This window comes from Triticum urartu, chromosome 7, assembly GCF_003073215.2.
Source record: "Triticum urartu cultivar G1812 chromosome 7, Tu2.1, whole genome shotgun sequence".
Classification (NCBI taxonomy): domain Eukaryota; kingdom Viridiplantae; phylum Streptophyta; class Magnoliopsida; order Poales; family Poaceae; genus Triticum; species Triticum urartu.
This window is the reverse complement of record NC_053028.1, coordinates 11,885,270-11,901,485: the sequence shown is the minus strand read 5'-3', so window position 1 is coordinate 11,901,485 and position 16,216 is coordinate 11,885,270. Positions and strand designations below refer to the sequence as shown.

At 45.3% G+C, this 16,216-nt stretch overlaps 1 long non-coding RNA gene and 1 pseudogene across 1 annotated transcript; one reads left to right on the top strand and one right to left on the bottom strand.

Moving 5' to 3' along the window:
• Positions 1–423: 423 nt before the first annotated feature.
• LOC125520336 lies at positions 424–2,824 on the bottom strand (annotated as a pseudogene).
• Positions 2,825–3,307: 483 nt separating this feature from the next.
• On the top strand, positions 3,308–15,680 carry LOC125522142. The gene is made up of 4 exons (XR_007289639.1): positions 3,308–3,348; positions 12,424–12,475; positions 14,515–14,618; positions 15,111–15,680. It is a non-coding gene; the product is annotated as an uncharacterized LOC125522142 (long non-coding RNA).
• Positions 15,681–16,216: the final 536 nt, after the last annotated feature.

The following is a 16,216-nucleotide window of genomic DNA, read 5'->3' as shown; positions in this document are numbered from 1 at the left end:
GGCAGTGTTTTACCAAAATACTGAATGAATAAGGTCAACTAAACATCACACCAGTAACCAGTCTGAACAATTTAGAACACTGCTAGGTTGACAATCTGCACTAAGATTTAGGATAATCATAATAACTGACTATTATGGACAAGAAGGCTGATTACAGTAAAGTAATACATGTCCAGAACAACAGCCAGCCAGTGCTAGGTAAACAAGAGAAAGAGTAACAATGTACTTTGGAAATGACATTATGCTTAATCTGTAGGTTTACCAGGCATTGGCTCTGAACTGGAAATCAAGCAAGCAGGAGTGTGAGCACCAGCTAATTGAGTGGCATGATTCAAGCGGATTCCAAAGTACGTAGACAAATACTTAAGCCGACAGAGGAGCCAATTCTTGCACAAGGGTGGTTTGAAATTTGAAGGTAAGAAACTACTGCCCATCTGCATCAGCTAATGGCTCTGAAAACAGAGGAACATAGGGTAGAAATCGTTGTGTGCTGTTCTCAAGATTAAGGATGCAACCAACTTTCTGATGTTGCATATCGTACGCTGCCAAGGTAGCACCTCCATATGAAACCAAGAAGATGGTGTCGCAATCTGGATGAATGTCAACCACCTTGTACTTCATCCTAGTCATGCTCAGAAGCTTATCCATGCTGGCGGTATGCTTCAGGACGAACTCTTTACTATCACAATCCTTGAGGCACCAGAGCGTTATCTCAGGAATTAGAATTTCATTGTTAGCTACAACATAGTGTAAGCATCCCTGCGACAATCCAATCGTACAAAATCTCGAACGGTACGGCACACGGATAGTCTTCCACTCTTTCCCCTCCACGTCCACCCCCACCAGCACATACTCATTGCTGGTGTTGATGTGCTGCAGCTTGCCAATCACATACATGATACCGCCGACAAAGACACATTTACTCATGAAGAACGGCGGCACTTTCTCAACCATCCCACTATCCCTGCGACTCCAGGCTCCTGTCCGTGACGAGTGGATGGTCACTCCTGTCATATAATTTGCCAAACAGTCCTCCTCGAAATGAAGAACATGGAAATGCGACGAGACTGCCGGATCAAAAGCCAGAGCTGCAGTAAGGCTATATCTGATTTCTGACGCAGGAGGCTTAGGGGGCAGCTCGACCCACCTCGCAGTGGCAGGATTGCACACCACAAAACGGCAATCATCCTCTGCCCAACACCAAGGGGCCAACTTGTTCTTGTTGCTGACGCGGTAGAGGAGGAGGCCATTGCAGGAGTCCACCTGGGCCATGTCCTTGTACTTGGTAGGCTGCAGGTAAGGGAGGGAAGGGTCGAACGGGGCTGCCCCGCCAGAGACGCTGGCGAAGTGGTGGCGACCCCCGCTGTCGTCGGTGGTGAAGTAGAGGAAGCCGGCGAGGGTCTGGGGGAGCTTCTTGCGGTTGGGGGGTCGGCGATGAGATCTCGCCAGGACACGGAAACGCACTTGAACCGATTGACGGATCTGGCGGGGAGGCGGGAGAGAATTTCCAGGATGAGGTCGTCGGTGAACAGGCCGGCTGCCTCCGTTGTGGTCCTCAGATGGGTTTCCAGCCTAGACTTGATGTTCCTCGCGAAGTTCTTCCCTGTCTGCGCCCCCTCCATGGATCGAAAGCGGGAGAGCGTATGATGTAGAGGATCTGCAAATAGAGAGTGGAAATCATGGAGTAAAAATCGAACAGAGTGCATAGCCGGTGGTGATCTTTGGGTGGTGAGTCGAGAAGGATACTACTTTGGATTAGGGCAGCGAGAGCGGCCAGCGAGGGAGGATTCGCTTCTGACGGGAACGAACGAACGAACGAAGACTGGACTCTCTCCAGCGGATCCCTTTTCGTACTACTGGCGAAGCATTTAGTTGAGTTGGCAAAAAAAAAAACTCCCGACATATATCTTTTTTTTCCTGTAATGTTTTGGTCCTTACGGATCTGCCCTTGTTTTCATTGGACCTCATTGGTCCCATCCGACGTAAATTTCTGCCCTCAACAGATTAACCTCGTTCCCACACGAAAGAAAAAATCAATAAGATAAGATAATACACACACATACAAACATCCCACCCACTTCCCACTCTCCTTTGCGAAATATGCCGCTCCCGATCTGGTTTCTCTCCCGTCTCAGACCACTCTAGCTTCTCCGTACCTTGCGAACCAACCTGTGGTTGGATGGTTAGAGGACTGTACTATCTCCAGCCCACCAGGGTTCAAATCCTGGTGCTCGCATTTATTTCTGGATTTATTACAGGATTTTCAGCGATGCGCATTCAGTGAGAGGAGACGTTACCGTCGACGACGAGGCGCCTACGGTGACTTCGTAAATCTCAAAATGATATGTCGGCTCAGTTTTTCGGAGGTGCTCATAGGGGTAGGGTGTGCGTGTGTGTGTTCATAGGGATGAGTGTATGAGCGTGTATATGAGCGCTTATGTCTGTACTGATGTTAAAAAAAAGCTTCTTCGTACCTCGACTCGTCAAGACGAGGGGACCGACGGCTCATTCTCTCTTCAAAATCTACGTCGGCTCTCTCTTTCTCGCCGTTGACCCCTGCTCCGCCACACCGTCATCCCCTTGCTCCGAGGCAGCTTTGGCAGTGGACAAGGAAGGCGGCAACCGCACAACACTGCCATCTTCGTCGCCATCGCTCCACCCCTGTACCACACTACAACATGGCACTGCATTCCCTACTGATGTGTGTTGAAAATAGTCGGTTTCGCCCCCGGATGAGGTCGTCGGTGAACAGGCAAGCCGGCGCCCCCGGATGGCTGTCCAGGCGAGGCTTGGTGTTCCTCTCGAGGATCTCCACCTCCTCCATGGAACCGAAGCAGAAGGGCCTAGACAGGGTCATATCTGCAAATGGAGAGGGGGAATCATGGATCAAGCAGAGGAAAATCAGGTAGTAGCTGGTGGTGGTGGTGAGCTCGTGGTGGTGAGTCAGGAAAGGTAGTACCTTGGTTTGGTTTAGGGCGGCGATGGGCGGCGGGGATGCAGCCGGCTGCGACTAGCGCTCTGTGGAGAGCTTTTCTTCTCCAGAGGTAGCAATTGGACAGAGTCGTACGACAATAAAATAACAGTTTTACTAAAAATCAGTCGTCTGTTTTCATATTGGCTTCAGGTCGAATTTTTCAATCGTTGGATTTAGTTCTGAGATCTACGCTGGTGCGGTGACCTTTTCGGGCCCGCTTTGTCTTAGTGGGTCTCAGTCGATCGGTTCGGGTTATTTTCGTGCCCGCCTTTTTTTTCCAGGGTCGCGTGGAGGATCTGATCTCTCCTCCTCATCCATGGCGACGACGGCGAGCTCGAGGCGGCGGAGGCGAGGTCCTGCCGACGGCGGCGCAGGTAAACCTTCAGATATTATCTTCTCTAGCATATCTCTGTTGGGGAACGTTGCAGAAAACAAAAAAATTTCTACGGTTTCACCAAGATCCATCTATGAGTTCATCTAGCAACGAGTGATCAGATGCATCTACATACCTTTGTAGATCGCGAGCGGAAGCGTTCAAAGAACGGGGATGAGGTAGTCGTACACGACGTGATCCAAATCACCGGAGATCCTAGCGCCGAATGGACGGCACCTCCGCGTTCAACACACGTACGGTCAGCGTAACGTCTCCTTCTTCTTGATCCAGCAAGGGGGAAGGAGAGGTTGAGGAAGATGGCTCCAGCAGCAGCACGACGGCGTGGTGGTGATGGAGCTGCAGTACTCCGGCAGGGCTTCGCTAAGCTCTATGGAGGAGGAGGAGGTGTTGGAGAGGGAGAGGGAGGCACCAAAAACGTGGATCAAGAGGCCCTCCTTCCCTCACTATATATAGGGGGCCTAGGGGGGGGCGCCAGCCCTAGGAGATCCAATCTCCTAGGGGGGCGGCGGCCAAGGGAGGATTCCCTCCCCCCCCCCCCCCCCCAGAGGCACCTAGGGGGTGCCTTCCCCTTGTGGGACTCTTCCCCTTTGAAACCCTAGGCGCATGGGCCTATTGGGGCTGGTGCCCTTGGCCCATGTAGGCCAAGGCGCACCCCCTACAGCCCATGTGGCCCCCCGGGGCAGGTGGCCCCACCCGGTGGACCCCCGGGACCCTTTCGGTGGTCCCGATACAATACCGGTGACCCCGAAACTTGTCCCGATGGCCGAAATAGCACTTCCTATATATAATTCTTTACCTTCGGACCATTCCGGAACTCCTCGTGACGTCCGGGATCTCATCCGGGACTCCGAACAACATTCGGGTTACTGCATATACATATCCCTACAACCCTAGCGTCACCGAACCTTAAGTGTGTAGACCCTACGGGTTCGGGAGATATGTAGACATGACCGAGACGACTCTTCGGTCAATAACCAACAGCGGGATCTGGATACCCATGTTGGCTCCCACATACTCCACGATGATCTCATTGGATGAACCATGATGTCGAGGATTCAAGCAACCCCGTATACAATTCCCTTTGTCAATCGGTATGTTACTTGCCCGAGATTCGATCGTCGGTATCCCAATACCTCGTTCAATCTCGTTACCGGCAAGTCACTTTACTCATACCGTAATGCATGATCCCATGACCAGACACTTGGTCACTTTGAGCTCATTATGATGATGCATTACCGAGTGGGCCTAGTGATACCTCTCCGTCATACGGAGTGACAAATCCTAGTCTTGATCCGTGTCAACCCAACATATACTTTCGGAGATACCCGTAGTCTACCTTTATAGTCACCCAGTTACGTTGTGACGTTTGGTATACCCAAAGCAACTCCTACGGTATCCGGGAGTTACACGATCTCATGGTCTAAGGAAAAGATACTTGACATTGGAAAAACTCTAGCAAACGAACTATATGATCTTTATGCTATGTTTAGGATTGGGTCTTGTCCATCACATCATTCTCCTAATGATGTGATCTCGTTATCAATGACATCCAATGTCCATAGTCAGGAAACCATGACTATCTGTCGATCAACGAGCTAGTCAACTAGAGGCTTACTAGGGACATGTTGGTGTCTGTTATTCACACATGTATTACGATTTCCGGATAACACAATTATAGCATGAATAAAGACAATTATCATGTACAAGGAAATATAATAATAATGCTTTTATTATTGCCTCTAGGGCATATTTCCAACAGTCTCCCACTTGCACTAGAGTCAATAATCTAGTTACATTGTGATGAATCGAACACCCATGGAATTCTGGTGTTGATCATGTTTTGCCCTAGGGAGAGGTTTAGTCAACGGATCTGCTACATTCAGGTCTGTATGTACTTTACAAATCTCTATGTCTCCATCTTGAACATTTTCACGAATGGAGTTGAAGCGACGCTTGATGTGCCTTGTCTTCTTGTGAAACCTGGGCTCCTTGGCAAGTGCAATAGCTCCAGTGTTGTTACAGAAGAGTTTGATTGGCCCCGACGCATTGGGTATGACTCCTAGGTCGGTGATGAACTCCTTCACCCAAATTGCTTCATGCGCTGCCTCCGAGGCTGCCATGTACTCCGCTTCACATGTAGATCCCGCCACGACGCTCTGCTTGCAACTGCACCAGCTTACTGCCCCACCATTCAAAATATACACGTATCCGGTTTGTGACTTTGAGTCATCCAGATCTGTGTCGAAGCTAGCATTGACGTAACCCTTTACGACGAGCTCTTCGTCACCTCCATAAACGAGAAACATTTCCTTAGTCCTTTTCAGGTACTTCAGGATATTCTTGACCGCTGTCCAGTGTTCCTTGCCGGGATTACTTTGGTACCTTCCTACCAAACTTACGGCAAGGTTTACATCAGGTCTGGTACACAGCATGGCATACATAATAGAACCTATGGCTGAGGCATAGGGGATCACACTCATCTCTTCTATATCTTCTGCCGTGGTCGGACATTGAGCTGAGCTCAATTTCATACCTTGTAACACAGGCAAGAACCCCTTCTTAGATTGATCCATATTGAACTTCTTCAATATCTTATCAAGGTATGTGCTTTGTGAAAGACCTATGAGGCGTCTTGATCTATCTCTATAGATCTTGATGCCTAATATATAAGCAGCTTCACCAAGGTCCTTCATTGAAAAACTTTTATTCAAGTAGGCCTTAATGCTGTCCAAGAGTTCTATATCATTTCCCATCAAAAGTATGTCATCTATATATAATATGAGAAATGCTACAGAGCTCCCACTCACTTTCTTGTAAACGCAGACTTCTCCATAAGTCTGCGTAAACCCAAACGCTTTGATCATCTCATCAAAGCGAATGTTCCAACTCCGAGATGCTTGCACCAGCCCATAAATCGAGTGTTGGAGCTTGCACACCTTGTTAGCATTCTTAGGATCGACAAAACCTTCCGGCTGGATCATATACAATTCTTCCTTAAGGAAACCATTAAGGAATGCCGTTTTGACGTCCATTTGCCATATTTCATAATCGTAAAATGCGGCAATTGCTAACATGATTCGGACGGACTTTAGCTTCGCTACCGGTGAGAAAGTCTCATCGTAGTCAACCCCTTGAACTTGTCGATAACCCTTAGCGACAAGCCGAGCTTTATAGATGGTCACATTACCATCCGCGTCTGTCTTCTTCTTAAAGATCCATTTATTTTCTATGGCTCGCCGATCATCGGGCAAGTCAGTCAAAGTCCATACTTCGTTTTCATACATGGATCCTATCTCAGGTTTCATGGCTTCTAGCCATTTGTCGGAATCTGGGCCCGCCATCGCTTCTTCATAGTTCGAAGGTTCACCGTTGTCTAACAACATGATTTCCAAGACAGGGTTGCCGTACCACTCTGGTGCGGAACGCGTCCTTGTGGACCTTCGAAGTTCAGTAGCAACTTGATCTGAAGTTTCATGATCATCATCATTAACTTCCTCTCTAGTCGGTGCAGGCACCTCCGGAACATTTTCTTGAGTTGCTCCATTTTCCGGTTCAAGAGGTAATACTTCATCAAGTTCTACTTTCCTCCCACTTACTTCTTTCGAGAGAAACTCCTTCTCTAGAAAGGATCCATTCTTGGCAATAAAGATCTTGCCTTCGGATCTGAGGTAGAAGGTATACCCAACAGTTTCTTTAGGGTATCCTATGAAGACACATTTTTCCGACTTGGGTTCGAGCTTTTCAGGTTGAAGTTTCTTGACATAAGCATCGCATCCCCAAACTTTTAGAAACGACAGCTTAGGTTTCTTCCCAAACCATAATTCAAACGGTGTCGTCTCAACGGATTTCGACGGAGCCCTATTTAAAGTGAATGCGGCAGTCTCTAAAGCATAGCCCCAAAAAGATAGCGGTAAATCGGTAAGAGACATCATAGATCGCACGATATCTAATAGAGTGCGATTATGACGTTCGGACACACCATTACGCTGAGGTGTTCCAGGCGGCGTGAGTTGTGAAACTATTCCACATTTTCTTAAGTGTGTGCCAAATTCGTGACTCAAGTATTCTCCTCCACGATCTGATCGTAGGAACTTGATTTTCCTGTCACGCTGATTCTCAACCTCACTCTGAATTTTCTTGAACTTTTCAAAGGTTTCAGACTTGTGTTTCATTAAGTAGACATACCCATATCTACTCAAATCATCAGTGAGGGTGAGAACATAACGATAGCCACCGCGAGCCTCAACACTCATTGGACCACACACATCAGTATGTATGATTTCCAATAAGTTGGTTGCTCGCTCCATTGTTCCTGAGAACGGAGTCTTGGTCATTTTACCCATGAGGCATGGTTCGCACGTGTCAAATGATTCATAATCAAGAGACTCTAAAAGTCCATCTGCATGTAGCTTCTTCATGCGTTTGACACCTATGTGATCAAGGCGGCAGTGCCACAAGTATGTGGGACTATCATTATCAACCTTACATCTTTTGGTATTCACACTATGAACATGTGTAACATTACGCTCGAGATTCATTAAGAATAAACCATTCACCATTGGAGCATGACCATAAAACATATCTCTCATATAAATAGAACAACCATTATTCTCGGATTTAAATGAGTAGCCATCTCAAATTAAACGAGATCCCGATACAATGTTCATGCTCAAAGCTGGCACTAAATAACAATTATTGAGGTTTAAAACTAATCCCGTAGGTAAATGAAGAGGCAGCGTGCCGACGGCGATCACATCGACCTTGGAACCATTCCCGACTCGCATCGTCACCTCGTCCTTCGCCAGTCGCCGCTTATTCCACAGCTCCTGCTTTGAGTTACAAATGTGAGCAACTGCACCGGTATCAAATACCCAAGAGCTACTACGAGTACTGGTAAGGTACACATCAATTACATGTATATCACATATACCTTTTGTTTTGCCGGCCTTCTTGTCCGCTAAGTATTTGGGGCAGTTCCGCTTCCAGTGACCACTTCCCTTGCAATAAAAGCACTCAGTCTCGGGCTTGGGTCCATTCTTTGGCTTCTTCCCGGCAGCTTGCTTGCCGGGCGCGGCAACTCCCTTGCCGTCCTTCTTGAAGGCTTTCTTACCCTTGCCCTTCTTGAACTTAGTGGTTTTATTCACCATCAACACTTGATGTTCCTTCTTGACTTCTACCTCTGCTGATTTCAGCATTGCAAATACCTCAGGAATGGTCTTTTGCATCCCCTGCATATTGAAGTTCATCACAAAGCTCTTGTAGCTTGGTGGAAGCGACTGGAGGATTCTGTCAATGACCGCGTCATCCGGGAGATTAACTCCCAGCTGAGTCAAGCGGTTATGTAACCCAGACATAGTGAGTATGTGCTCGCTGACAGAACTATTTTCCTCCATCTTACAGCTGAAGAATTTGTCGGAGACCTCATATCTCTCGATCCGGGCATGAGCTTGAAAAACCATTTTCAACTCTTCGAACATCTCATATGCTCCATGTCTCTCAAAACGCTTTTGGAGCCCCGGCTCTAAGCTGTAAAGCATGCCGCACTGAACGAGGGAGTAGTCATCAACACGTGTCTGCCAAGTGTTCATAACGTCTTGGTTCTGTGGGACGGGAGCTTCACCTAGCGGTGCTTGTAGGACATAATCTTTCTTGGCAGCTATGAGGATGATCCTCAGGTTCCGGACCCAGTCCGTGTAGTTGCTGCCATCGTCTTTCAGCTTGGTTTTCTCTAGGAACGCGTTGAAGTTGAGGACTACGTTGGCCATTTGATCTACAAGACATATTGTTAATATTTTAGACTAAGTTCATGATAATTAAGTTCATCTAATCAAATTATTCAATGAACTCCCACTTAGATAGATATCCCTCTTCTAGTCATCTAAGTATAACATGATCCGAGTCAACTAGGCCGTGTCCGATCATCACGTGAGACGGACTAGTCAACGTCGGTGAACATCTTCATGTTGACCGTATCTTCTATACGACTCATGCTCGACCTTTCGGTCTTCTGTGTTTCGAGGCCATGTCTATACACATGCTAGGCTCGTCAAGTCAACCTAAGTGTTTGCATGTGTAAATCTGTCTTACACCCGTTGTATGTGAACGTTAGAATCTATCACAACCGATCATCACGTGGTGCTTCAAAACAACGAACTGTCACAACGGTGCACAGTTAGGGGGAACACTTCCTTGAAATTATTATGAGGGATCATCTTATTTACTACCGTCGTTCTAAGTAAACAAGATGCAAAACATGATAAACATCACATGCAATCAAATAATAATAGTGACATGATATGGCCAATATCACATAGCTCCATTGATCTCCATCTTGGGGCTCCATGATCATCTTGTCACCGGCTTGACACCATGATCTCCATCATCATGATCTCCATCATTGTGTCTCCATGAAGTTGCTCGCCAACTATTACTTCTACTACTATGGCTAACGCGTTTAGCAATAAAGTAAAGTAATTTACATGGCGTTTCTCAATGACACGCAGGTCATACAAAAAATAAAGACAACTCCTATGGCTCCTGCCGGTTGTCATACTCATCGACATGCAAGTCGTGATTCCTATTACAATAGCATGAACATCTCATACATCACATATATATCATTCATCATCCATCACAACTTTGGCCATATCATATCACAAAGCACTTGCTGCAAAAACAAGTTAGACGTCCTCTAATTGTTGTTGCAAGTTTTACGTGGCTGAATTAGGGTTCTAGCAAGAACGTTTTCTTACCTACGTGAAAGCCACAATGTGATTCGTCAACTTCTATTTACCCTTCATAAGGACCCTTTTCATCGAATCCGCTCCAACTAAAGTGGGAGAGACAGACACTCGCCAGCCACCTTATGCAACTAGTGCATGTTAGTCGGTGGAACCGGTCTCACGTAAGCGTACGTGTAAGGTTGGTCCGGGCCGCTTCATCCCACAATACCGCTGAAGCAAGATAAGACTAGTAGCGGCAAGAAAGTTGACAACATCTATGCCCACAACAAATTGTGTTCTACTCGCGCAAGAAGAACTACGCATAAACCTGGCTCATGATGCCACTGTTGGGGAACGTTGCAGAAAACAAAAAATTTCCTACGGTTTCACCAAGATCCATCTATGAGTTCATCTAGCAACGAGTGATCGGATGCATCTACATACCTTTGTAGATCGCGAGCGGAAGCGTTCAAAGAACGGGGATGAGGTAGTCGTACACGACGTGATCCAAATCACCGGAGATCCTAGCGCCGAACGGATGTCACCTCCGCGTTCAACACACGTACGGTTAGTGTGTCGTCTCCTCCTTCTTGATCCAGCAAGGGGGAAGGAGAGGTTGAGGAAGATGGCTCTAGCAGCAGCACGAGGCGTGGTGGTGGTGGAGAAGCAGTACTCCGACAGGGCTTCGCCGAGCTCTACGGAGGAGGAGGAGGTGTTGGAGGGGAGAGGGAGGCACCAAAACGTGGATCAAGAGGCCCTCCTTCCCCACTATATATAGGGGGCCTAGGGGGGGCGCCGGCCCTAGGAGATCCAATCTCCTAGGGGGGCGGCGGCCAAGGGAGGTCCCTCCCCCCCAAGGCACCTAGGGACTCTTCCCCTTTGAAACCCTAGGCGCATGGGCCTCTTGGGGCTGGTGCCCTTGGCCCATGTAGGCCAAGGCGCACCCCCTACAGCCCATGTGGCCCCCCGGGGCAGGTGGCCCCACCCGGTGGACCCCCGGGACCCTTCCGGTGGTCCCGGTACAATACCGGTGACCCCGAAACTTGTCCCGATGGCCGAAATAGCACTTCCTATATATAATTCTTTACCTCCGGACCATTCCGGAACTCCTCGTGACGTCCGGGATCTCATCCGGGACTCCGAACAACATTCGGGTTACTGCATATACATATCCCTACAACCCTAGCGTCACCGAACCTTAAGTGTGTAGACCCTACGGGTTCGGGAGACATGTAGACATGACCGAGACGACTCTCCGGTCAATAACCAACAGCGGGATCTGGATACCCATGATGGCTCCCACATGCTCCACGATGGTCTCATCGGATGAACCACGATGTCGAGGATTCAATCAACCCCGTATGCAATTCCCTTTGTCAATCGATATGTTACTTGCCCGAGATTCGATCGTTGGTATCCCAATACCTCGTTCAATCTCGTTACCGGCAAGTCACTTTACTCGTACCGTAATGCATGATCCCGTGACCAGACACTTGGTCACTTTGAGCTCATTATGATGATGCATTACCGAGTGGGCCCAGTGATACCTCTCCGTCATACGGAGTGACAAATCCCAGTCTTGATCCGTGTCAACCCAACAGACACTTTCGGAGATACCCGTAGTATACCTTTATAGTCACCCAGTTACGTTGTGACGTTTGGTATACCCAAAGCACTCCTACGGTATCCGGGAGTTACATGATCTCATGGTCTAAGGAAAAGATACTTGACATTGGAAAACTCTAGCAAACGAACTATACGATCTTGTGCTATGTTTAGGATTGGGTCTTGTCCATCACATCATTCTCCTAATGATGTGATCTCGTTATCAATGACATCCAGTGTCCATAGTCAGGAAACCATGACTATCTGTCGATCAACGAGCTAGTCAACTAGAGGCTTACTAGGGACATGTTGGTGTCTGTTATTCACACATGTATTACGATTTCCGGATAACACAATTATAGCATGAATAAAGACAATTATCATGAACAAGGAAATATAATAATAATGCTTTTATTATTGCCTCTAGGGCATATTTCCAATAATCATTGCCTACCTGAACGCTTACCATGGCGCCTTCTCTCTCTCCCTCCCTCCCCTCTCATGGTGCCCCTCTCTCCTTTCCCCCCAGGGCCCCCCCCCCCCCTTCTTCATGTGGCGCCTCATTACTCTCTATTCTTGTGTCTCTGTGAGTCTGTCCTCTCTCTTCTTGAACACTAAAACACAAGCAGATCTCAAATCCTAATTCTCTGTGTTTTTGTATAGGTTAATTCGGGTTCAGTTTTGCAAATCTGCAGCAATCAAGTCCTAATCCCTTTCTGCTGTTTCAGGTTGATTGGAATTCAGTTTTGCAAGTCTCTGCAGCGGTCAATGAAAAAGAAGGTAATAGCAATGCTTTTGTGATGTGACACTTTGTGATGATTTTGTTGTAAGATGGAACTAAAATGCTACCATATGCTCAATTTTAATTTAATGTGAAAGTCGTGCTATCTTGTAAAGATAGTATACTACATATACTAGTTACTAGGTGCTTGTTTTGATTCATGGTGTCCATGAATGCTGTAGTCTTGTGTTACATTCTGCACATATGAAAATCTGCAGCAATTTGGTACAAGCAGTACCCTGAATCACATACTCTGAGGTGTTTCATCTTATTTTGTTCTCTCTCTCTCTCTCTCACTCACGTAAGTCCCTGTTTCTCGGTCATGAAGCTTGTACAGTGAGTATGCATGTCAGTTTTTGTTGCTTCCCTCGACCATTATTTTTCTTCAAAAGTCAGAATGTTTCATTGCAACTTTATATAGCTTAAGTTGTAGTCTATGCAACCCCATCTTTCGTTTCGTCTCTAGTGTTTTGTTAAACATATACATTCCCCCCCCAACCAATTCATACGGGCATTTTTTACTGCGAATGTATTGATACTTATGCAAAAGCTGTAGTCCCGCCAATTTTTTTTCTATGAGTAGTCTCAACCAGATTGCTTGAGGTGGCCAAGTTTCCCTTCTTGGGGGGTTCCTAATCAGTTGAGCTCTGGCCCATTCTCATATGCTAATATTTTCTAGGAAGATCGCTAGTGTTGCACGAGCAGGGAATCGACGATGTCATTATACACTATTCTAAGGTGCTGGCCAGCTGGCTAGAGATGTGTGTGGTCACGACTCACGACCTAGTGGTTTTTGTTCATTTTCTTCACTCTACTGTCTTTTGTCCATTTCTTCCTAAGTCTCCTGTTTTGGTCTCTTATGTTGTTATCTATCATTTTCTCTATATATTCATTCTAAGATGAACAACTGACTTCTTACTATTCTTCTTGCAAATCAGTTTGTAGTGTCCTACTTAAGTGTCTAACTTCTAAAATTCAAGTTCAAAACTTAAAATTGGCTATCCTTTTGGTAACTATTCACTCTTTTTTCTTTAGTTTTCATTTTTTGTATATAAATAGGAGTGTCCTACTTAAGTGGCTCCAGATAGGCATGGCTGTTACCGAATCCTCATTCTCATCCGTCTTCAGTCTCGCCCCCTCTATTTTTTTCAGTCTGTACTTTGCTTGTCATTCTGTAGGCTTGCTATTTCATTTTTTTCATTTATAAGTATTCTTGTCATTTCATTTATCTGCCTTGTTTTTCTTCATCTTGTCATTTATACAGGATGGAAAGTCTTCATTAATTTTCCTTGGCATTCATCATTTCTACTTCTTCATTTTTTGCAGTATCCAGTCTCTTTTTTTAGTCTGAGCTAGCATAGCTTTTTCAGCTAAAAATGATAGTAGATTAGTCTCTCATTTGTCCAACTTATTTTCAGTACTCTTCAGTCTCCATGTCGTCTTTTCTTATTTATCAGTCCTTAGTTATCTTCATTCCTTAGTCTTCTTGGTATTCTTCTCAGTCTTATTATTCTTAGTTATTTTTATGAGTTCTTCTTTCTATCAGTCCTCTATTTCCATCAGTTATCTGCTTCGGATTAAGTAATCAAGTTCTTCAAGTCATATTCAGTGTGCGTTCCTCAGTATGATTTTTTCTTTCTACCAGTCTTCATTCTATCATATTTAATTATCATTTGCATCTTTCTTCAGTCCTATCTCTCATGGGTCTTGTCTTTTAGTAGATGATTATTTCTGTTGTGAACCGTATGTTCCTATAAGTGCTAAAAAAATTCAGTTTTCTGCACTGGTTTTTTTGTTAGATTATTTTCAGTTTTTAGTCGTCAGTATACCTAAGTATCAGTCTCAGTTCTCTTCAACTATATGTTAAGTGGTTATTATTTCGCCAGTGTTTGTTCAGTATCTTAAGTGTCTCATTTTAGTTCTCTTTAGTTATTTGGTCAGTATTTGTTCTTGTCTATCAGTTTTAAGTTCAGTCATTTATTAGTGTACTTTCCATTCAGCTTATTATTTTCAATTTATTTTGTTGTTCTTGTATTAGTAACAGGGATGGTGTGCCCAATCTGCAAGTCCGACTGAGCTAGCCATCGCTCATCGGGTTTAAATTTTGGTGTTTGATTGTCTGAAGACATTGAAAGCTCAGTGGTAACTTAGTTTGTAATATGCTTAATTTATCAGTATAGTGTAGTTCCCTGTCATGGTGAGTTATTAATTTATCACTACAGTCTACTTCTCTGTTATGTTCAATTTTTCATTCATCACTCATTTATAGGAGGCTATGATGTGGAAATTACCACACCTCCCTGTATGTTTTATGATAGCATAATAGTTGTCCTGTTCAGTTAAACATTTCATTTCTTCTTTAGTTTGTGTATGATTTCATTTTTTTCTTTTCAGATATAAACTTAGTCCTTTTAGCTGATAGAATTATAGTAACTTTAGCTTTTTCTTAGATTTCTTTTTTTCTAATTTTCGGTCATTACTTTTGTTGCATTCATTTTCTTTTTTAGTCTATCAATTTTTAGAGTTTAGCTATTTTGTCAGTCTCATCTGCAAACGTTTCATGCCCCAACATGCATGAGGATAGCCTATCTTTTGTTCTTCCTTTTCCTTTTTTTTTTTTGCCTTTTTCTGCAGTTTATCCCATGCCACTCAATGGTCGAATTCAATTGCGCCACTGGCGACCGCATGCTTTTTGAGGAATGTGAGGGGTGCAAATTCATCACCGAGATCAGGAAAGAACACAGGAGGACCTGCATCTGTGGCGTTGGGTGGGAGGACTTCATCAGGTTGAAAAATCTCAGTGAGGGAGTTTTGCTCCGTTTTGTACTCGATGGACCAGTGCCAAAGTTGCATGGTTGCGCCAACTCCCAACCAGGCTGATCTAGCGCTTGAGGCTGCTGTGTTCACGGAAGACATCAAGAAGAAGGCAAGAGAGAGTGCAAAGCTGTATGAAACTCTACTGTGTTGACCAACGGATACATGGGGTGCCATTTGTGCATCTTTTTTTGTTCATTTTCAGTGTGACCATTCAATCCTTAGTTTTCTGGTCTCCGGTATATTCTTGTTGTGGTCAGTTTTGAACTAGAGAAGAAAGTTAAAGGGACATATAGCTAAGCGAGACTCTGGTTTGCATCCAGCATCATGTTTACTTGGCTCCTATTTTTGTTACTTTTTAAAGCTATACTGTCACTCCCATTTAGTCCATGTCCACACAAAATGTCAAGGTATGAATCAGTAGCGGGTTTGCAAGTGGCCCGTTAGGGAGTGGCGCCAACATGTGTTTGAAGGTCGACAAGGCGGAGGGAGAATACGACCTGAAACTGAAATGAAAACAATCGTTTTTTTGGGCTCTACAGTCTGGACTGAAACTACTACAAAGACACGTGTAAAGAATTGTGTGGACAAGAAAAACGACCTAAACCAGATGGAAAAACAAATGACTGAAAATTAGTCACTCCCTTAAAAGTTCTCCAACCGGACTAGGCTTTTGTTTTTCTTGCCCCCTATACGCTATTTAACCTTCAAACTTATATGCAAAAGCATGCGAAGTTACAACTACAACTCATTCATAGATTCATTTATTCATAGATAAAATGAGCCCGAACTACATCCGGAAATAAAAACTACATATACTAGTCTATCTACTCCTTGTACGAGGCCCCTCATTGGAACCATCGGCCTCATGGTCATTGGCGGCATGCGGCTTCTCGTCGTCCTCGTCCTCGTCTGCAAAGGTCTCC